The following is a 17,710-nucleotide window of genomic DNA, read 5'->3' on the forward strand; positions in this document are numbered from 1 at the left end:
ATAAGAAGCGCAGCAAGCCAAATACAAATGCAACGTCGGCTGCCTATGGCGCAAATTCGAACTGCCTGCGCTACTGTACCAAGGCATGCACTTTCCTTTGGTTCCTCAGTTGGTGTGTGGCCGATATTTTTGGGGCTACTAAGCCAAGGAAACTAAACGCCGTGGCACAACAGAGCAGGCAGTTCGAATTTGGCGCCGCAGCAGGTGCACCATGTCTCCACAGACACGTTGAGTTTTCACCAGGCTTCCTGCGCTCTTCATGTGTTCAGTTTTGGGTTTGTAAGAGAAAAAGAAGCAGATTTCCTAGCGCCCAGGGCTTTGGAGGAGGAATTTTGAAGCGAAAAGCTTCACTAGGCTAGTCAACACTGCGCTCCGCGTGAGCCGGAGCCCAGATTTGCCACTTCTGCGCATGCGTGAAGCAGAGTGACATCACGCACGGCGCAGGTGCCCGCCGCCGCCGCCACCTGGGTGAACACCCGAACCGCGCCGTAAGGGAACGAAAATGAAAAGAAAATTGGTTTTAAGGAAAAGCAACGACGCCTGTCTCTCTCATTTCTCGGTGGATACCCGAACCGCGCCGTAAGGGCCTTAAGGAAACTGAAATGAAATTACAATTGCTCTTAAGGAAAGCAAATGCCTGTCTCTCATATCTTGGTGTACACCCGAAAGGAATCAACACCACACTACATGTCTCTAAAGCAACCTTCTAAGACAGCCAGCACCGTATTCACTGCACGCGCGTCTTCTCCTTCGCCTCTGTACATGTAGTGTGTGCGCAGTGCAAGGCAATGTGTCCATTGTACAAGAATAAAGAGATTTTAATAGCCTTGTGTAACGTGTCGTACAAACTTTGTATATCTAAGACAGTACGTTTCGGAAAGGCCATAAAGCTATACCCTTAGTGTAACCGTAAGTATAACCTTAAGCTAAACGCCGAGCATCGCCGCAGCTTTTCGCTTCGAGATATCCAGGCTTAACCTTAGCTAAGCCACGGCCAATTTTTTTTGTTCTAAATCCTGAAATGGCATCGTTCATTCTGAGGCTACGAGCTCGCCAATGACACGAGCCGCCAGACTGTTACTTCAACGTTTAGTTACGGAGTGCTAGTTTATTAAATAACCAATTAGCTTGATTATTAGCACGTTTCTCAAAAGGTCTTTCTATTGAAACCCCCTATTTATAGGAAATTTCGAAAGTGCTCACTTATACATCCGGTAGAAATAGCTGCCAACATACTGTTTCGTATGCTGTTGGTGCCATTGGCCAAATAAAATTGCACATACTTATAAGGGGGATTGACCATGACCAAGCGGTGACTACCAGTTTTGTTGATTGCATGCGGCAGAGGTCGATATACAAAATTTGAGCACCTAAAATAAATGTTGCACTTCATTAAATTTCTAGAGGTAAGGAACAAAAGGAAAGAAGAACATGAGTAGTAATAATAGCATAACGAAAGCAAGTGATGGAAAACTGATTCTAGAGAAAAATTTTGAACTGCGGAGCAAACATTCCTGTTGGTACGTCTAAACGTAGAAGCACCAAGGAACAGAATAACCACCGAAGACAGGCGCAAACTATGTTTTTCGAAGAGAACTTCTAACAGACTCCTCCTTAGCAATGAGTAGCTATGTCATAATAACAAAAATGATCGTTTCTGGCTCTGCAAAATATGGTCACAATGTGGAGATCGCGAGACCAGGTCTGTAGCGGTAAAAATGTAATTATCATGCCCACGCTCGACGTTCCGTACTGGAATTAAGGGCGGAAAAGAGTTGTAAGTGCGAACGTTTTGGCATGCGTCGTCTGTTCGCGCTGAAGTTTAGGACGCTTCATTCACTCGCTGAAAAGTCCGCTTCTTGTTACGGTTATCATATGGCTGCTACATAGTTCTCCAATATATATTAGAGTACATATTTCCTTGAGGTTTCGCGCTTCCAGGCGCTGAATATATGGACTACCAGCAACCGCAGCCTAGCATTACGTACGAGCGCACTGGTGCGCACATTGTAGCAGGGTGGCTACGACGGCAAGGAGCTTGAACCGTGCAAATCCACGGGGGACTTTCGGTACTTTTTCTATACACGCCGCGGTGGCCTAGCGGTTAGGGCGCTCGGCTACAAAGTTGGAGGACCTGATCCGGGACGCGGCGGCCGCGTTTCCGATGGAGGCGAAGCGCGAAAGGCTCCCGTGCGCTGCGCGATGTCAGCGCACGTTAAAGAGCTCCCGGTGGTTCCAATTAATATGGAGGCCTCTAGTACGGCGTCCCTGATTGCCCGCGTGTCGCTCCTCCTCTCAAAAGTCTGTGAACTTATCAATGTTTTACAACCTTAGCAAGGGGCACAATCTGTTTTATTGTTGGTTCCTGTATACTTGTCAGCTTAATTGCTTTGGTTGAATATTTGCTATGCTTTATGGGATAATTACTGCAGAAGCTGGCGTTCTTAACAACTCTTTCATGTGATTTAATTTTAGTTGAGCTGTAATGCAAAAATGCAACTGCATTACAAATGTGTTGAATTTTTAGCACTAGTGTAGTCTTTCTGTATGTACGAATTATGCCCCGACAAGCATGCACCGAGACTTTGTGGCTGAAAACCTCTACTTATGTGCGCCAAGAGCCCAGATTGGAAGTTACATGGCAGCTATTCCAGCAGTGAGAGGCGTCCACTTACTGCAGCTTTGGTGGATGCACAAGAACTTTTCGCACAAACAAAATTAACTACTTTACGAATTGGGAAAACAGCGCAAAGACGAGACAAGAGAAGGACAAAACACCAGCGCTGACTAACAACCAAATGGTTTATTGCTACGGGTGAGGCAGCATATAAATGAAAAGGTACGAGTAAAAATACAAAATAAGCATGAGAGAAAGATACCGCACAACCACACAACTTGACTAAAAAAGCACGTCACTGATTCCTTTTTCCTTTCCTTTCCTTTGATAGTTCCTTTGATAGTAGTGTAGCGCCACCGCTTCGGCACGTGGAAGACGACGAAGCGGTGGACACGCGCAGGAGAACGCTGGCTCGCGCAGAAGAGAACGCTCGGGACTTCGGCCTCGCCGGACGCTGCCGCCGCTGCTCTGTCGCTACCTCTTCTCAGGAAGCCTCAAATAAATGTGGCCACGGTCGCCTCCTGGGCGACCTCTACACTGGCCTCCACAGTAGATTTATCAACGGGCTGCTGATACAGGTGTTACCGAGCTTTCTGATATGGCAAGCCTCCGAAATGAGCCTTGTGGTCTCATCTTTACATTGAGGTGCGCTTCGCAATCTTCACACTCAGCACAGTGCACAGCAAGATGGTTTCTGCGAGACTTGTTCTCTATATCTTTATCTCTATATTTAAGATATAGAGAACAAGTCTCACAGAAACCATCTTGCTGTGCACTGTGCTGAGTGTGAAGATTGCGAAGCGCACCTCAATTGGACCACTATCATCGCCCGTTATAAAGATGAGACCACAAGGCTCATTTCGGAGGCTTGCCATACCAGAAAGCTCGGTAACACCTGTATCAGCAGCCCATCGATAAATCCACTATCAAAGAAACTCAAGGAAAGGAAGTCAAGTTGTGTGGTTGTGCGGTATCTTTCTCTCATGCTCATTTTGTATTTTTACTCGTGCCTTTTCATTGATATGCTGCCTCACCCGTAGCAATAAACCATTTGGTTGTTAGTCAGCGCTGGTGTTTTGTCCTTCTCTTGTCTCTCGTCTTTGATTGCGCTGTTTTCCCAATTCGTAAAACATGTACCAACCAGCCCGTATTTGCCCTTTTCTAAAATTAACTATACATAGTTATGCACTGCAACTGCACTGCAATGCATTTCACACCCTGCATGGTGGTGTGGGACATTACAAGCCATTTATGTAACTTGCACCTCTGAATGTTAAGAATTTCTGTACTCGATTTCCCGATGCTGGTTGCTGCATTAGGTAGATGAAAAAAATGTACAAAAATAAATGCTTTGTTTTGTGTCATCTCTTGAACGTTCACTAGCTTCAAGGATGTAAAATCAATGTTGCTTCCCATGAAAGCAGAGGAGAGCCTGTAGCCATTTTGCTGTCGTGTACTTCGTGCTCTAAGCCCAGTTGAAGGAGAACCACCAGCCTGTGTACAGACAGATGTCGCCAATGATTGGCACCTCAGCTGTTGATGCCTAGCTATGTATAGAAATGTGGGAATCTATAACTTACGCACTGTATGCACAGTGTTCACGGTAAAGTAGGTAAGTAACAACACTAGCAGCTAAGCAAAAGATGAGCTTGCCTTGTGTTTTTCCTAATAAAAACCTGAAGCCAAAACAAGGCATCAAAGCCTGCTACAGAGCTTCACTACAGGCACCACAACACGCACTACAGCGCTTGTCTGTTCTCCTTTCTTTGTTTGTGTTTGCATGCTTTGGTGCTGCTCCTTTTCTTAGATTCAAAATGCACCAACTAGCCCCAAAAGAAGTTTTATTGAATGTAAACAAAGTCACAAGTATAAAACATTAAGCAACAGGAGCCAAAAGCAGAACAAGCTCTTGACGTGGGCAGCTTTACTGTTGAACTGCAAGATGAGCAAGTTTCTCAGCTATTAACGAGAAACTCTTCTTGTCCTGTAGGTATAACATCATATCTTTGTCTTGCAAAACCTTTTGCAGCGCATTTTCTACAGCATGTAATAAATGAGTTTAATGCAGGAGATCTTTGTGACAAATAGTAAATTATAATAAATAGTATGGTCGAGCATAAAAAAAATATGCTTTAGCTTTTACAGCACACACAGAAGCTTGACACGAGTTGTTTTCAGAATCTTTACAAGTTCCTGTTACAAAGTCTTGTGCAATGTTGAACAAAAGGCATTTGCATCCAGTTTTAGCTTTGGCTTTAACAATGCGGCACAGCTTGCACATTGATAAACCATCCCTAAGACACTAGTGATACCAAAAAGTCTGGAATGACAACACAATGCATTCCTTGGCTTTTTAATAAAAAAAACGTAATTTTATAGCATGATTGTTACTCTTGATCGTTATGAACCCAACGACCACAAGACCAGCCTCTGCCTTCCTTGTAGCATCTTGCACTTCTTGAAATCTCCAATGTACCTCTCAATTAATCAATCATTAAGTGCAATATTACTACATGCAAGCATGCAATGCATCACATATTCAAGCTATAGACGTAGACATTTATTTACTTCATATGCATGCTCAGCACATAAACAGTGTGCGAATGACACTTTGCTGCACAGTGACAGTTCAGTATTATAGCATTTGTCTCAGATGTCAATTCTACTAGGTTCTGTACAATGAAAGGTGAAAAACAGCTAGGCTATGTTGGCTGCAATTTTTTTTAATTGTGTTATCCTGAAGTGAAGCTTTTCCCAACTTACTGACTCCGAGTATGAAAAGAAAGGCGGTTAATAATTCTAATCACTTTCTAATGCGATCACCTTGTCTGTCAGCCTCCTTCTCCGCACACAGGAAACGAAGAAACATTACTGCAACATGCGGGTCCACACAAACAGGGAACTTATATGTAACAGGTTGCTTATTATAATTTTCCACACTTGCTGCGTGCTCATGTCGACTAGTGTTCTAGTGAAAACGTGTTTCAGTTTGAGCATGAAATTAGCGAAAATGGCCTCATAGAACAATTTATAATTCTTACAAGTGCTCGTAAACATGCCTTAACACTGCGACCAGTGCAGTGCCAGCGACCGAGATGCCGCCGTACGTGGCCGCGGTGTCGCCGTTTCGACAGCTGACGGCAGTGACCACACACGCCTGAAGTATTAACTATGGATTCGAGCTACTCGCATTCAGCGCAAATGTCTGAGGAATAATCGTCCTCTCCTTTAACATCTTAAGTTGTCACGGTGTACTGACGGAGGCCGAACAGCACATATTTGCAAACATAGCCCGTGCGGTGCTGCCGCCGTCATGTGAGAACGGTTGTGGCACATAGCCGAAGTCTTCCGAGCGAGAAATTGGTGCTCCTCAAGGAGATAAACAACCTACTTTACCGAATTCTTCAACTTCCACAACGCTCTCAAACTCTGCCACCAACAAAATACTCGAAGCATAGCATAGGGTTGACCGCCGCAGGCAGTCTGCCAGCGGATCGCAACGGCGCACTGTTTTTGCCATTCCCTGTACTTGATGACACTCGGAACATGTTGCATTCCGTTGCAATGAAGTTTCTGCAGGTTGAGGCAGCGCACAACATCCTTTTTCCAGCAATGTGAGCACCAGTATTAAGGAAAGAAAGACCGAAACCGCACGTCTGCGAGCAATGCCCATACAAACCAAACGACAGAAAAAACCCGGAAGTTCAAATTCACGTGACAAAGCTGCGCCGTGACGCAATGTTCGCCGTCAGTTGGAGCAGCGGCGGCATCTCAGAATGCACTTTGTCTAAAGTGCGTAGAGGCGAAAGCGTTTTCCGCACCACTATGACTGCCTCTGTGGCACTGGTGACGTCACCGCTGGATGACGTCACACACAATTAAGTCTAATTAATAATGGTGTCTTCGACTGGTCGCTCCCATGATCCGGTTCGGATTTGGCAAAGTGAGAGCCGCTCTAGCTCCGAGCGCGTAGCGAGACCGGTCAAGCCGAATGGTCAGCAAGTTTTCAGAGCGAAAGCGCAGGAAGCAGAAAAAGGACCCCAGTCAACCACGGATATCCGTGGTATATCCGAGTAAGGTCCGAATCTCCAGTGCCAGGCTGGGATGTCCATAGGGCATGCCTACGTATGTCCATATTCGGATATACGCATCGGAGATTCTGTGTATGTACGAGGGACGATCGTTTTTGGATGGCTGGCGGACATCCGCCGGCGGATGTCCGAGGAGTATCCGTAAACATCCCTCTTGGGATGTGAGCTTACATGACATATATAATTTGTTTTCCCTCAGACGAACATTTTAAAACAAATTCTATTTTGCCAATGCCAAAATTCACACAATCACATTTCTACCACCAACTAGTTTAATATTCAGATTGATTAAGATCACTCAACTATGGTGTTGATGTTAAAGAACCAGAATTAAACGAATCGCTTGGCTTTCTGGCGCCAGTGCTCATAATTAACGCCCTTTTATCCTGCAGCACTCCTTCGAGGTAACCGAGGCATGTAGCCATGCATGCTGCCTTCCATGAAAACAAACCCTAATAAACTCCTACCAGGGGCCGCGGCAGAGCGGTAAGCCTAAAAGTCAACCCAATCCAATCTATCAGCCAAGCCAATATTTGTGGCGCGATGGTCTCGTTGGTTTTCGTCGCGTGGTGCTCCTTTCGACCTTTACTTTTGCTGCAATGTGCGGTTTGTTCGCTCTGTGGTTGCTTGGCTGTGCTACAAATGTGTTGTGTCATCTACGCGCTCGAAAAGACGTTCGTTTGATTCTGAGGCTCTCGTGAAAAAGCTCCGGTGTCGCCTGACCCCTTGCCGAGACATGCTTTGTTGCTTTGGATGAAAGAAACGGCCATGGTGTTAACACTTGCGAGGTAAGTAACTGTGCTTGAAAATTACTTTCAGGGTGTTGCTGTGGGATGACTAAACCGCATTAACGCAGTTGTACTCTGTTGCGCTACTTGTTTGCCACGGAGTGGAAGTTGCAAGCACTATGCATTAGCTGCCGCAAACGTGTTTCTCGTGTTTGTGAAAAAAAGTTGAGACAGTGTGTAGTTGCATGGTGTGAATCTTAAGGCAATTGCGCGTAGGTTCATAATTACGATAAAACAGAATGCACGAAAAGCATAGTGCCAGGACGGTGTTAGTTTTTCAGTGCTTCGCGACTTAGTTTTTCTTACTTTTCTGTTGCCTTTGCAGTGTGGATGTGGCCCGGCTACCGAGTGTATTGGTGCCTACATTAATTATGCCAAGCCGTGGAAAGCACAGGTAGGTTGAAAATGTCATATAAAAGTTGTGCATACTTCCACAGCTTATTAATTTATTTATTAGGCTTGCCAAATGGAAGTCTCCAACCATCCACTCACTACACAGTACTTTGCACTGTGCAGTAGCATGGTTTAGGAAAGCTTAACTGTTGTGTTAAATTTGCGAGCTTCAGTCACATTTTTCACTTACTTCCCAATCACTGAGTGCAATGAGCTCTTGCAGTGCTTTGGTATAACTTTGCCAAACATGTTATGCCCACAGGGTTCAATGCTGAGCCCGATAGCAGGACCATATATGACACCCCTAGAGCCACATGTTCCTGGATTGTGACCAGACCTCTCTTCCTTACTTCTGTGCAGCTGTGGATCATCAAATATGCCGTCAGTGCCCTGATGCGTGATTCATCAGTGAACCCTGTGGGCATTGTAGTTTCGACAGAGATTGTATTTTGCTGCATCGTTGACAACGTGCAGTATAAGGTGCTCTCTCATACTTTATTTTCTTGTCCATACAGTGTGGATGTGACTGACCTAAGCTAGCAGCTATATAGTACCTGCAGCTTACAGCAGCAACCTTCAGGTAAGTTTGAACTACAGTGCAAGTTTGACCCTGTCACATAATGGATACTTTCCTTCTGTTTGCTCTGTGCAGCGGAGGGTATCTAGCTATACTGCAGTGTACTTGTACAATAACGGATAAAAATTTGTGGTATGAGAGTTCTTTGTGAAACATTTTCTCTGTGCTGTTAGCCAGAGAAATTTAATCAAAAGCCTAGAATCAGGAGGGGACATGGATACTCGATCTTATTGAACAACTTTCAGCTGACTGCCTGGCGAGGCAATGCAAAAATAAATATTTCCGGAAAATCGACATCCAGCAAACTTTTCTCTATGAGTGTACCTTGTGCCCAACCTAAGTCATTAGCTAGCTTGCAACGATGTGGTAAGGATCCCTACTCTTGCACTTGAATTTTTTTGACCATCAGTGTGGAAGTGACTGCCTGTGGGAGTAGCTGTGGTGTCTTGCAATGTAAAAGACAAAAGAGCTACTACTGGGGCGAGTTGGAAATACATACTTGAAGGAATTGGTGAGCGCTATAGAAACACTGAAAAGGGACAAACGCACAGGACGAAGCGCTTTCTAACTACTGTTTAATCTCAGAAGAAACATGACTATATACACACATTTGACGACAAGAATGAAGGAAAAACAGGTAAAAACTACGCGCGCTTACAACAGCCGAAGATTACTGTTCTTGAGGGAGGTTAATTCTGTTCCCCTTAACATCACTGAAGGGTAGCTGACGCACTGCTTATCTGGAGCAATGTGCATTGCAAAAGCTTCGATAATTTCTTGTTCCCGTCTGTTTCTAGCCCTACCTATTACTTTGGTGTTTTTTAGCAAAAGTATGCATTTACAGTGTGCGAAATGAGGTGCCAGATTCCCGGACTTTGCAAGTTGTTCACTTGATCTTTCGTGTTCCCGGAGCCTCTTGTTAAGGCATCTTCCCGTTTGCCCTGCGTAAGTTTGTTGGCAGCTGAGGGGAATGCTGTAAATGACGTTTTCGTCACACTTTACGTAGGTGTTTTCGTGTTTGGTGTTGCACCCAGGTTTCTTTTTGTGGTCTTCATTCTCGTTGACCTTTTTACACATTCCAATGAGCTTATTGGGAGCTGAAGAAACCACCTGGACTCCGTACTTGTTAGCTGTCCTCCTTATTCTGTGGGAGATATTGTGAACCTACGGCATCACGGCAGGGCATCCCTCGTAGCTCATTTTCTTAGTTTTGTGGGACCCAGTAACTTCTCTTAGTAAGCTTTCAGCAATGCCGCAAAGTAACTGCTCCGGATAACCGCTCTCCTTCAATTGGGAGACCTGTTGGTCTACGCTCTGAATTATCGAGTGGGGGCAAGATTTTCTTATAGCTGGTTTCAGGCAAGACGTAGCTACAGCTCGCTTTACAATTCTGGAATGACTGATAATTCACAGCGTAGACCAACAGGTCTCCCGATTGAAGGAGAGCGGTTACCCGTAGCAGTTACTTTGCTGTACTGCTGAAAGCTTACTAAGAGAAGTTACTGGGTCCCACAAAACTAAGAAAACGAGCTACGAGGGACGCCCTGCCGTGATGCCGTATGTTCACAATATCTCCCACAGAATAAGGAGGACAGCTAACAAGTACGGAGTCCAGGTGGTTTCTTCAGCTGCCAATAAGCTCATTGGAATGTGTAAAAAGATCAACGAGAATGAAGGCCACAAAAAGAAACCTGGGTGCAACACCAAACACGAAAACACCTATGTAAAGTGTGACGAAAACGTCATTTACAGCATTCCCCTCAGCTGCCAACAAACTTACGCAGGGCAAACGGGAAGGTGCCTTAACAAGAGGCTCCGGGAACACGAAAGATCAGGTGAACAACTTGCAAAGTCCGGTAATCTGGCACCTCATTTCGCACACTGTAAATGCATACCCTTGCTAAAAAACACCAAAGCAATAGGTAGGGCTAGAAACTGACGGGAACGAGAAATTATCGAAAATTTTGCAATGCACGTTGCTCCAGATAAGCAATGCGTCAGCTCCCCTTCAGTGATGTTAAGGGGAACAGAATTAACCTACCTCAAGAATAGTAATCTTCGGCTGTTGTAAGCTCGCATAGTTTTTGCCTGTTTTTCCTTCATTCTTGTCAGCGCGTGTGTTCCTCCCTCTTCTGTGTATGATATGAAGTCAAATGTGTGTATTTAGTCATGTTTCTTCTGAGATTAAACAGTTGTCCTGTGTGTTTATCCCTTTTCCGTGTTTTTATAGCGCTCACAAATTCCTTCAAGCTTGCAATGTACACGCATTTTTCATGAACTGGTACAAAGCTTTGCAGTCGGGCATTTGTTTTTGCAGTTTTTTTGGAAAAGCAAAATATTTTGTATTGCAAGAAATGTTCTCACCTCTGTTGCTTACAACTTACTAGTTGTTCAAGATGTAAACATGCTTTCGGAGCGGCAGATGACTAATTTACTTGGCACGGTGGACTTACTGCTTACAACTGAATGGTGTCTGTCAAATTCGCTTGCTTTAATGACATATTCTGAACTTAATGTTTACTGTTTTCTGCAGAATACGTCCCCGGCTTGTCTACAAATTCATCATGGTCTGTACAGTATCCTTCCTGCTGCTGTGTATGGCCGGCTTGATGAATTCCTCATGAAGACTGAAGACGGCATTTATGTCATAATAAAATCATCCCGACTGATATGCTTTGCCATTTTGGTCGATTGCTTTACAGATTCATGCAGATTACATACAGCAAGGTGTATGTACGATTTCAGACACTCTGCGGGCTTTTAATAAGCCCAGTGGCCCTGGGAGGAGCACTGATTGGTGGTTGTAGTTCTGGCTTGCCTCATAATGGTGAAGAATGCATTACCTGCAAATATCCTCAAAAGATCCGCCGGCGGATATCCGAGATGGATATCTGTCGGCAGTCTAAATAATTATATTTGTACCTCCGTCGGAGGTCCGTGCGAGAGCCGTTGGACGTCGGCGGATCTCCCACGGATATCCGTATATCCAGTAAAGGACATACCTCGGACGTCCAGTGAATGTACACTGGTTGATTGGGACGTAACTTCCGTGACGGCGTACCCAGCGTAATGATTCATCTTTTTTTTCGACATTTTGCCTCACAGAGCCACACAGCAGGGACGTTTTAACTGCCTCTAATACCTAAAGCGCCTAAACTTGCTTCATGATGTAAAAAATAGCGCACAGGGAACACAAGGGACGGAAAGTAAACGACGTAGACAATTTTTTACATCATGAACGTTATCCAATTCTTGCCCAACTTTCCGCTTTGCTAAACTTGCTTCTACGGATGCGTAAAAACCAAGGAGGATATATAAAACTTGCTGGAGTGGAGGGGGCGCTTGTCAAGTGAAGCCAGCCGCCGCCATCTTGCCAGTGGCAGAAAGCGCGCTTGACGCCGGCTCGCGCTGCTGCTTTGGCGCGCTGTTTGAGTGCAAGCTGACGCGACGGGCATGCAAACACCAACGGTTTGATAATGGTTGCCTCTTGCGTTGCCTACGGATGTGCAAACAGGCTGAAGAAGGGTTGTGGCCTCACATTCCACCTGTAAGTACACGAAAACGTGTTCAATTGAGCCCTACGCGCGCGTTGTCGAGCGGCGCAAACTGATGTGGTAGATGTGTGCAACAAATAATAGTGCCTAAATTACTGGCAGGTTTCCAAAAGATCCCGAGCTGCGGAGCCTGTGGGAGCGGGCCGTTCGCCGTGAAAGATGGCATGCAAAAGATGGAGATCGCCTGTGCTCCGTACACTTCGCGCCCGAGTGCTTTGACCGCACCGGACAGACGACGCGGCTGCGCGCGGGAAGTGTGCCTTCTGTGTTTCCTGCTTTTCCGCAGCACCTACAGAAGCCCGTGAGTATTACTGGAGAATGTTAAACCATGACACGCTAGGCAGAATTCTCGCCTTTCTCACGTGAGAAGTGTTCGTGGCATTAATACGGCTGCCGAAGTCCAGATTCGACGAAGGTTCTTGTCGGATAGTGGATGGAAGCAAATGGAAGGAAACGTCTGAGCTTCTTGTCGCTAGTGGTTTTTTTTTTTAGCATCGTGCTGAAAAATTGTGTTCGTGGAAAAAAGTCAAGATCACGCCTCAGTCAAGATCACGCCGAGAACTTCTTCAGGTCCATACGTGGACGAGGGGGACATAACAACAATCCAACAGCTGCGCAGTTCATGGCTGCATACAAGCGTCTGTTGGTTCAGACGGAAGTGACGTCTTCCAATTCTGGAAACTGCTCCCAAGACATCGTCTCCATCTTGAATTCAACCACTACTGTAGCCATGGTAGATGCAAAAAGCACGGTCACTGACATGCGCAGGTCATCAGTCCTGCAGCCCGATGACCACGACTACACACATCGCATTGACTGGCCCGAAAGTCTTTCTGCTTTTGTCGGTGCCGTGGTGCCATATATAGCAGGCTTCATTGTGCGAAAAGTTAGTGCAACGACAACATGCGATCAGTGCATCACAGCCCTGCACTCTGATGCGCTTGCGCCTTTAATTAAGCAGAAGAGCCGGGGTGGACTTGTTTCGCCGTCGCAAGACGTCATTGGCCTGTGTGAAGCAGTTGAGAAGGGGCTGCGACGGCTGCAGGCTGAATGTGATGCCATTACAACGGTGCTGGCAATGGCAAAACACCTTATTTTGGAAGTCCTGGGTGTGTCCTCAGAGAAAAAGTGGTTCCAGAAACTGGAGGAGCACATCCTTGACTTCGATCCGCTTGACAATCATATCTACAATTTGTGCAAAAAAATCGCTGAAGAGTACGTGAAAGTGAGGACACACCACATGACAAAGGAACGAAATCGGGAATTGATCAAGAATAAAGTCAGACCAGTTCTGTCAAGGGTGATTATCTTCAATCACCAGTAGGTTGCCTCTCACCTTTATTTTTACTGTGCGTCTGATTATTAAGCTTTTTTTCCTTAATATTTGTTCAGGTTAACTGTTTCCTACATGCCAGTTGGCTACTGATGGATGAAAAATAAACGTTTACAACCCCAACCGCTTGCTTTCATTGTTTTGTAAACGCGAGCAACTTCATAGGCAGCGCGAAGAAGCACGAGCGCGGTTGCGCACTGCTGCTTTTTGCCACTGGCAAGATGGCCGCCAAGGCTTCACTCTCCCGCATAGGCGCGTATAGGCGGCTTCCACTCCAGCAAGTTTTATATATCCTCCTTGGTAAAAACTGACGCGTTAGGCCTCGCCAGACCGGTCGTGGTGTGCCGTGGCACGGCCGCTTGATGCCGTGGCTTGGCTACTATTCTAGTTCACTATAGTGGCTACCCTGGCTTCGCATCTGTCTCCGCGAAACGGCGGAAGTGGCTCTGTCACGTGAACAGATCTCGGGGCCGCTCCGACTTTTTTCTCGGAGCGCCTCAGAGCGCTCTGAGTTGGAGGCGGGCGCTCTGAAAGAACCAGCCGAATGTAGTCAGAGCGCTTGATTTCGACCAGCCGAACGTGCGGCTGCATCTCAGAGCGCTCTAGAGCGATCTGAAACGACCAGTCGAAGACACCATAAGTAAAGACAAATTACTAATTGATGTATAACTACTTAATAATTACTGAACTCTAATTATTTGCTAATTAATGACGATTAAGCTTCGCCTTTACGAGTAGAACGCGACAGCGTTACAGTGTACTAGAATAGGGGCAGTGTGTTCAGGAGCGCTTGCCGCTGAGGCGCTTCATGCAGAAAGCACGAGATGGCGCTACAGGAGCATGGGCTGTACGGAACCAACGGCGCAGCGCTGGCGCTGCGCGTTTTTAGAAGTGTTGTAATCATCCTCCGCCTCGAACAGACGTGCAAATGCTCGGAGGATGTGGAGATGCATGCTTGGAACTGACGTTCACATAAGAGATTAATTATATGTGTACTTTAGCGCATCACAACGCTCATTAGACGGATTTATTAACAAACCTGACAGCAAAGGGTTTGGAGACACCGAAATAGTGGGCAAAAGCCGTTAAATCTGTTGAGCCACGCTACAACGTAACCAGAAGTTATTCGAACGTAAAAAAAACATTGATTAATGGGTTTAATATCCGCAAGCAACACTCGCGCTTCAAGTAGCACCGTAGTAAAGGGCTTCGATTGAGTTGAAGCAACTCGGATTCCAGGTGCATTTTCTTGCGCAGTTCGCACTCATAAAAATGCAGCCGCTGTTGTAGAAAACACAAAACTGTACACGGCCCAAAGCCAAAGGCCTTCCCTGCTTGGTATTTACCTTCTTTCGCGGTAAACATGGTAAACATTTGTCCCTCGTTCTATCCTCCGGTTTCGCGAATTACCCGCAATGACTCCCAATCAACCACGGATATCCGTGGTATATCCGAATAAGGTCCGAATCTCCAGTGCCAGGCTGGGATGTCCATAGGGCATGCCTACGTATGTCCATATTCGGATATACGCATCGGAGATTCTGTGTATGTACGAGGGACGATCGTTTTTGGATGGCTGGCGGACATCCGCCGGCGGATGTCCGAGGAGTATCCGCAACCATCCCTCTTGGGATGTGAGCTTACATGACATATATAATTTGTTTTCCCTCAGACGAACATTTTAAAACAAATTCTATTTTGCCAATGCCAAAATTCACACAATCACATTTCTACCACCAACTAGTTTAATATTCAGATTGATTAAGATCACTCAACTATGGTGTTGATGTTAAAGAACCAGAATTAAACGAATCGCTTGGCTTTCTGGCGCCAGTGCTCATAATTAACGCCCTTTTATCCTGCAGCACTCCTTCGAGGTAACCGAGGCATGTAGCCATGCATGCTGCCTTCCATGAAAACAAACCCTAATAAACTCCTACCAGGGGCCGCGGCAGAGCGGTAAGCCTAAAAGTCAACCCAATCCAATCTATCAGCCAAGCCAATATTTGTGGCGCGATGGTCTCGTTGGTTTTCGTCGCGTGGTGCTCCTTTCGACCTTTACTTTTGCTGCAATGTGCGGTTTGTTCGCTCTGTGGTTGCTTGGCTGTGCTACAAATGTGTTGTGTCATCTACGCGCTCGAAAAGACGTTCGTTTGATTCTGAGGCTCTCGTGAAAAAGCTCCGGTGTCGCCTGACCCCTTGCCGAGACATGCTTTGTTGCTTTGGATGAAAGAAGCGGCCATGGTGTTAACACTTGCGAGGTAAGTAACTGTGCTTGAAAATTGCTTTCAGGGTGTTGCTGTGGGATGACTAAACCGCATTAACGCAGTTGTACTCTGTTGCGCTACTTGTTTGCCACGGAGTGGAAGTTGCAAGCACTATGCATTAGCTGCCGCAAACGTGTTTCTCGTGTTTGTGTAAAAAAGTTGAGACGGTGTGTAGTTGCATGGTGTGAATCTTAAGGCAATTGCGCGTAGGTTCATAATTACGATAAAACAGAATGCACGAAAAGCATAGTGCCAGGACGGTGTTAGTTTTTCAGTGCTTCGCGACTTAGTTTTTCTTACTTTTCTGTTGCCTTTGCAGTGTGGATGTGGCCCGGCTACCGAGTGTATTGGTGCCTACATTAATTATGCCAAGCCGTGGAAAGCACAGGTAGGTTGAAAATGTCATATAAAAGTTGTGCATACTTCCACAGCTTATTAATTTATTTATTAGGCTTGCCAAATGGAAGTCTCCAACCATCCACTCACTACACAGTACTTTGCGCTGTGCAGTAGCATTGTTTAGGAAAGCTTAACTGTTGTGTTAAATTTGCGAGCTTCAGTCACATTTTTCACTTACTTCCCAATCACTGAGTGCAATGAGCTCTTGCAGTGCTTTGGTATAACTTTTCCAAACATGTTATGCCCACAGGGCTCAATGCTGAGCCAGATAGCAGGACCATATATGACACCCCTAGAGCCACATCTTCCTGGATTGTGACCAGACCTCTCTTCCTTACTCCTGTGCAGCTGTGGATCATCAAATATGCTGTCAGTGCCCTGATGCGTGATTCATCAGTGAACCCTGTGGGCATTGTAGTTTCGACAGAGATTGTGTTTTGCTGCATCGTTGACAATGTGCAGTATAAGGTGCTCTCTCATACTTTATTTTCTTGTCCATACAGTGTGAATGTGACTGACCTAAGCTAGCAGCTATATAGTACCTGCTGCTTACAGCAGCAACCTTCAGGTAAGTTTGAACTACAGTTCAAGTTTGACCCTGTCACATAATGGATACTTTCCTTCTGTTTGCTCTGTGCAGCGGAGGGTATCTAGCTATACTGCAGTGTACTTGTACAATAATGGATAAAAATTTGTGGCATGAGAGTTCTTTGTGAAACATTTTCTCTGTGCTGTTAGCCAGAGCAATTTAATCAAAAGCCTAGAATCAGGAGGGGACATGGATACTCGATCTTATTGAACAAATTTCAGCTGACTGCCTGGCGAGGCAATGCAAAAATAAATATTTTCGGAAAATCGACATCCAGCAAACTTTTCTCTATGAGTGTACCTTGTGCCCAACCTAAGTCATTAGCTAGCTTGCAACGATGTGGTAAGGATCCCTACTCTTGCACTTGAATTTTTTTGACGATCAGTGTGGAAGTGGCTGCCTGTGGGAGTAGCTGTGGTGTCTTGCAATGTAAAAGACAAAAGAGCTACTACTGGGGCGAGTTGGAAATACATACTTGAAGGAATTGGTGAGCGCTATAGAAACACTGAAAAGGGACAAACGCACAGGACGAAGCGCTTTCTAACTACTGTTTAATCTCAGAAGAAACATGACTATATACACACATTTGACGACAAGAATGAAGGAAAAACAGGTAAAAACTATGCGAGCTTACAACAGCCGAAGATTACTGTTCTTGAGGGAGGTTAATTCTGTTCCCCCTAATATCACTGAAGGGGAGCTGACGCATTGCTTATCTGGAGCAACGTGCATTGCAAAATTTTCGATAATTTCTCGTTCCCGTCAGTTTCTAGCCCCACCTATTACTTTGGTGTTTATTAGCAAGAGTATGCATTTACAGTGTGCGAAATGAGGTGCCAGATTCCCAGACTTTGCAAGTTGTTCACTTGATCTTTCGTGTTCCCGGAGCCTCTTGTTAAGGCATCTTCCCGAAGTTTGTTGGCAGCTGAGGGGAATGCTGTAAATGACGTTTTCGTCACACTTTACATAGGTGTTTTCATGTTTGGTGTTGCACCCAGGTTTCTTTTTGTGGTCTTCATTCTCGTTGACCTTTTTACACATTCCAATGAGCTTATTGGGAGCTGAAGAAACCACCTGGACTCCGTACCTGTTAGCTGTCCTC

The 17,710-nt window shown here is 45.6% G+C and overlaps 1 long non-coding RNA gene across 2 annotated transcripts; it reads left to right on the forward strand.

Moving 5' to 3' along the window:
• The first annotated feature begins 6,798 nt into the window (after window positions 1-6,798).
• LOC149355665 (uncharacterized) lies at window positions 6,799-11,135 on the forward strand. Of its 2 annotated transcripts, XR_016291553.1 has the most exons (4): window positions 6,799-7,496; window positions 7,822-7,890; window positions 8,405-8,469; window positions 11,000-11,135. It is a non-coding gene; the product is annotated as an uncharacterized LOC149355665 (long non-coding RNA). The 2 variants fall into 2 exon arrangements; XR_016291552.1 differs by lacking the exon at window positions 6,799-7,496 and having other exon boundaries at window positions 7,676-7,890.
• Window positions 11,136-17,710: the final 6,575 nt, after the last annotated feature.

Source organism: Amblyomma mixtum, chromosome 3 (genome assembly GCF_055824585.1).
Source record: "Amblyomma mixtum isolate Tamu chromosome 3, ASM5582458v1, whole genome shotgun sequence".
NCBI lineage: Eukaryota > Metazoa > Arthropoda > Arachnida > Ixodida > Ixodidae > Amblyomma > Amblyomma mixtum.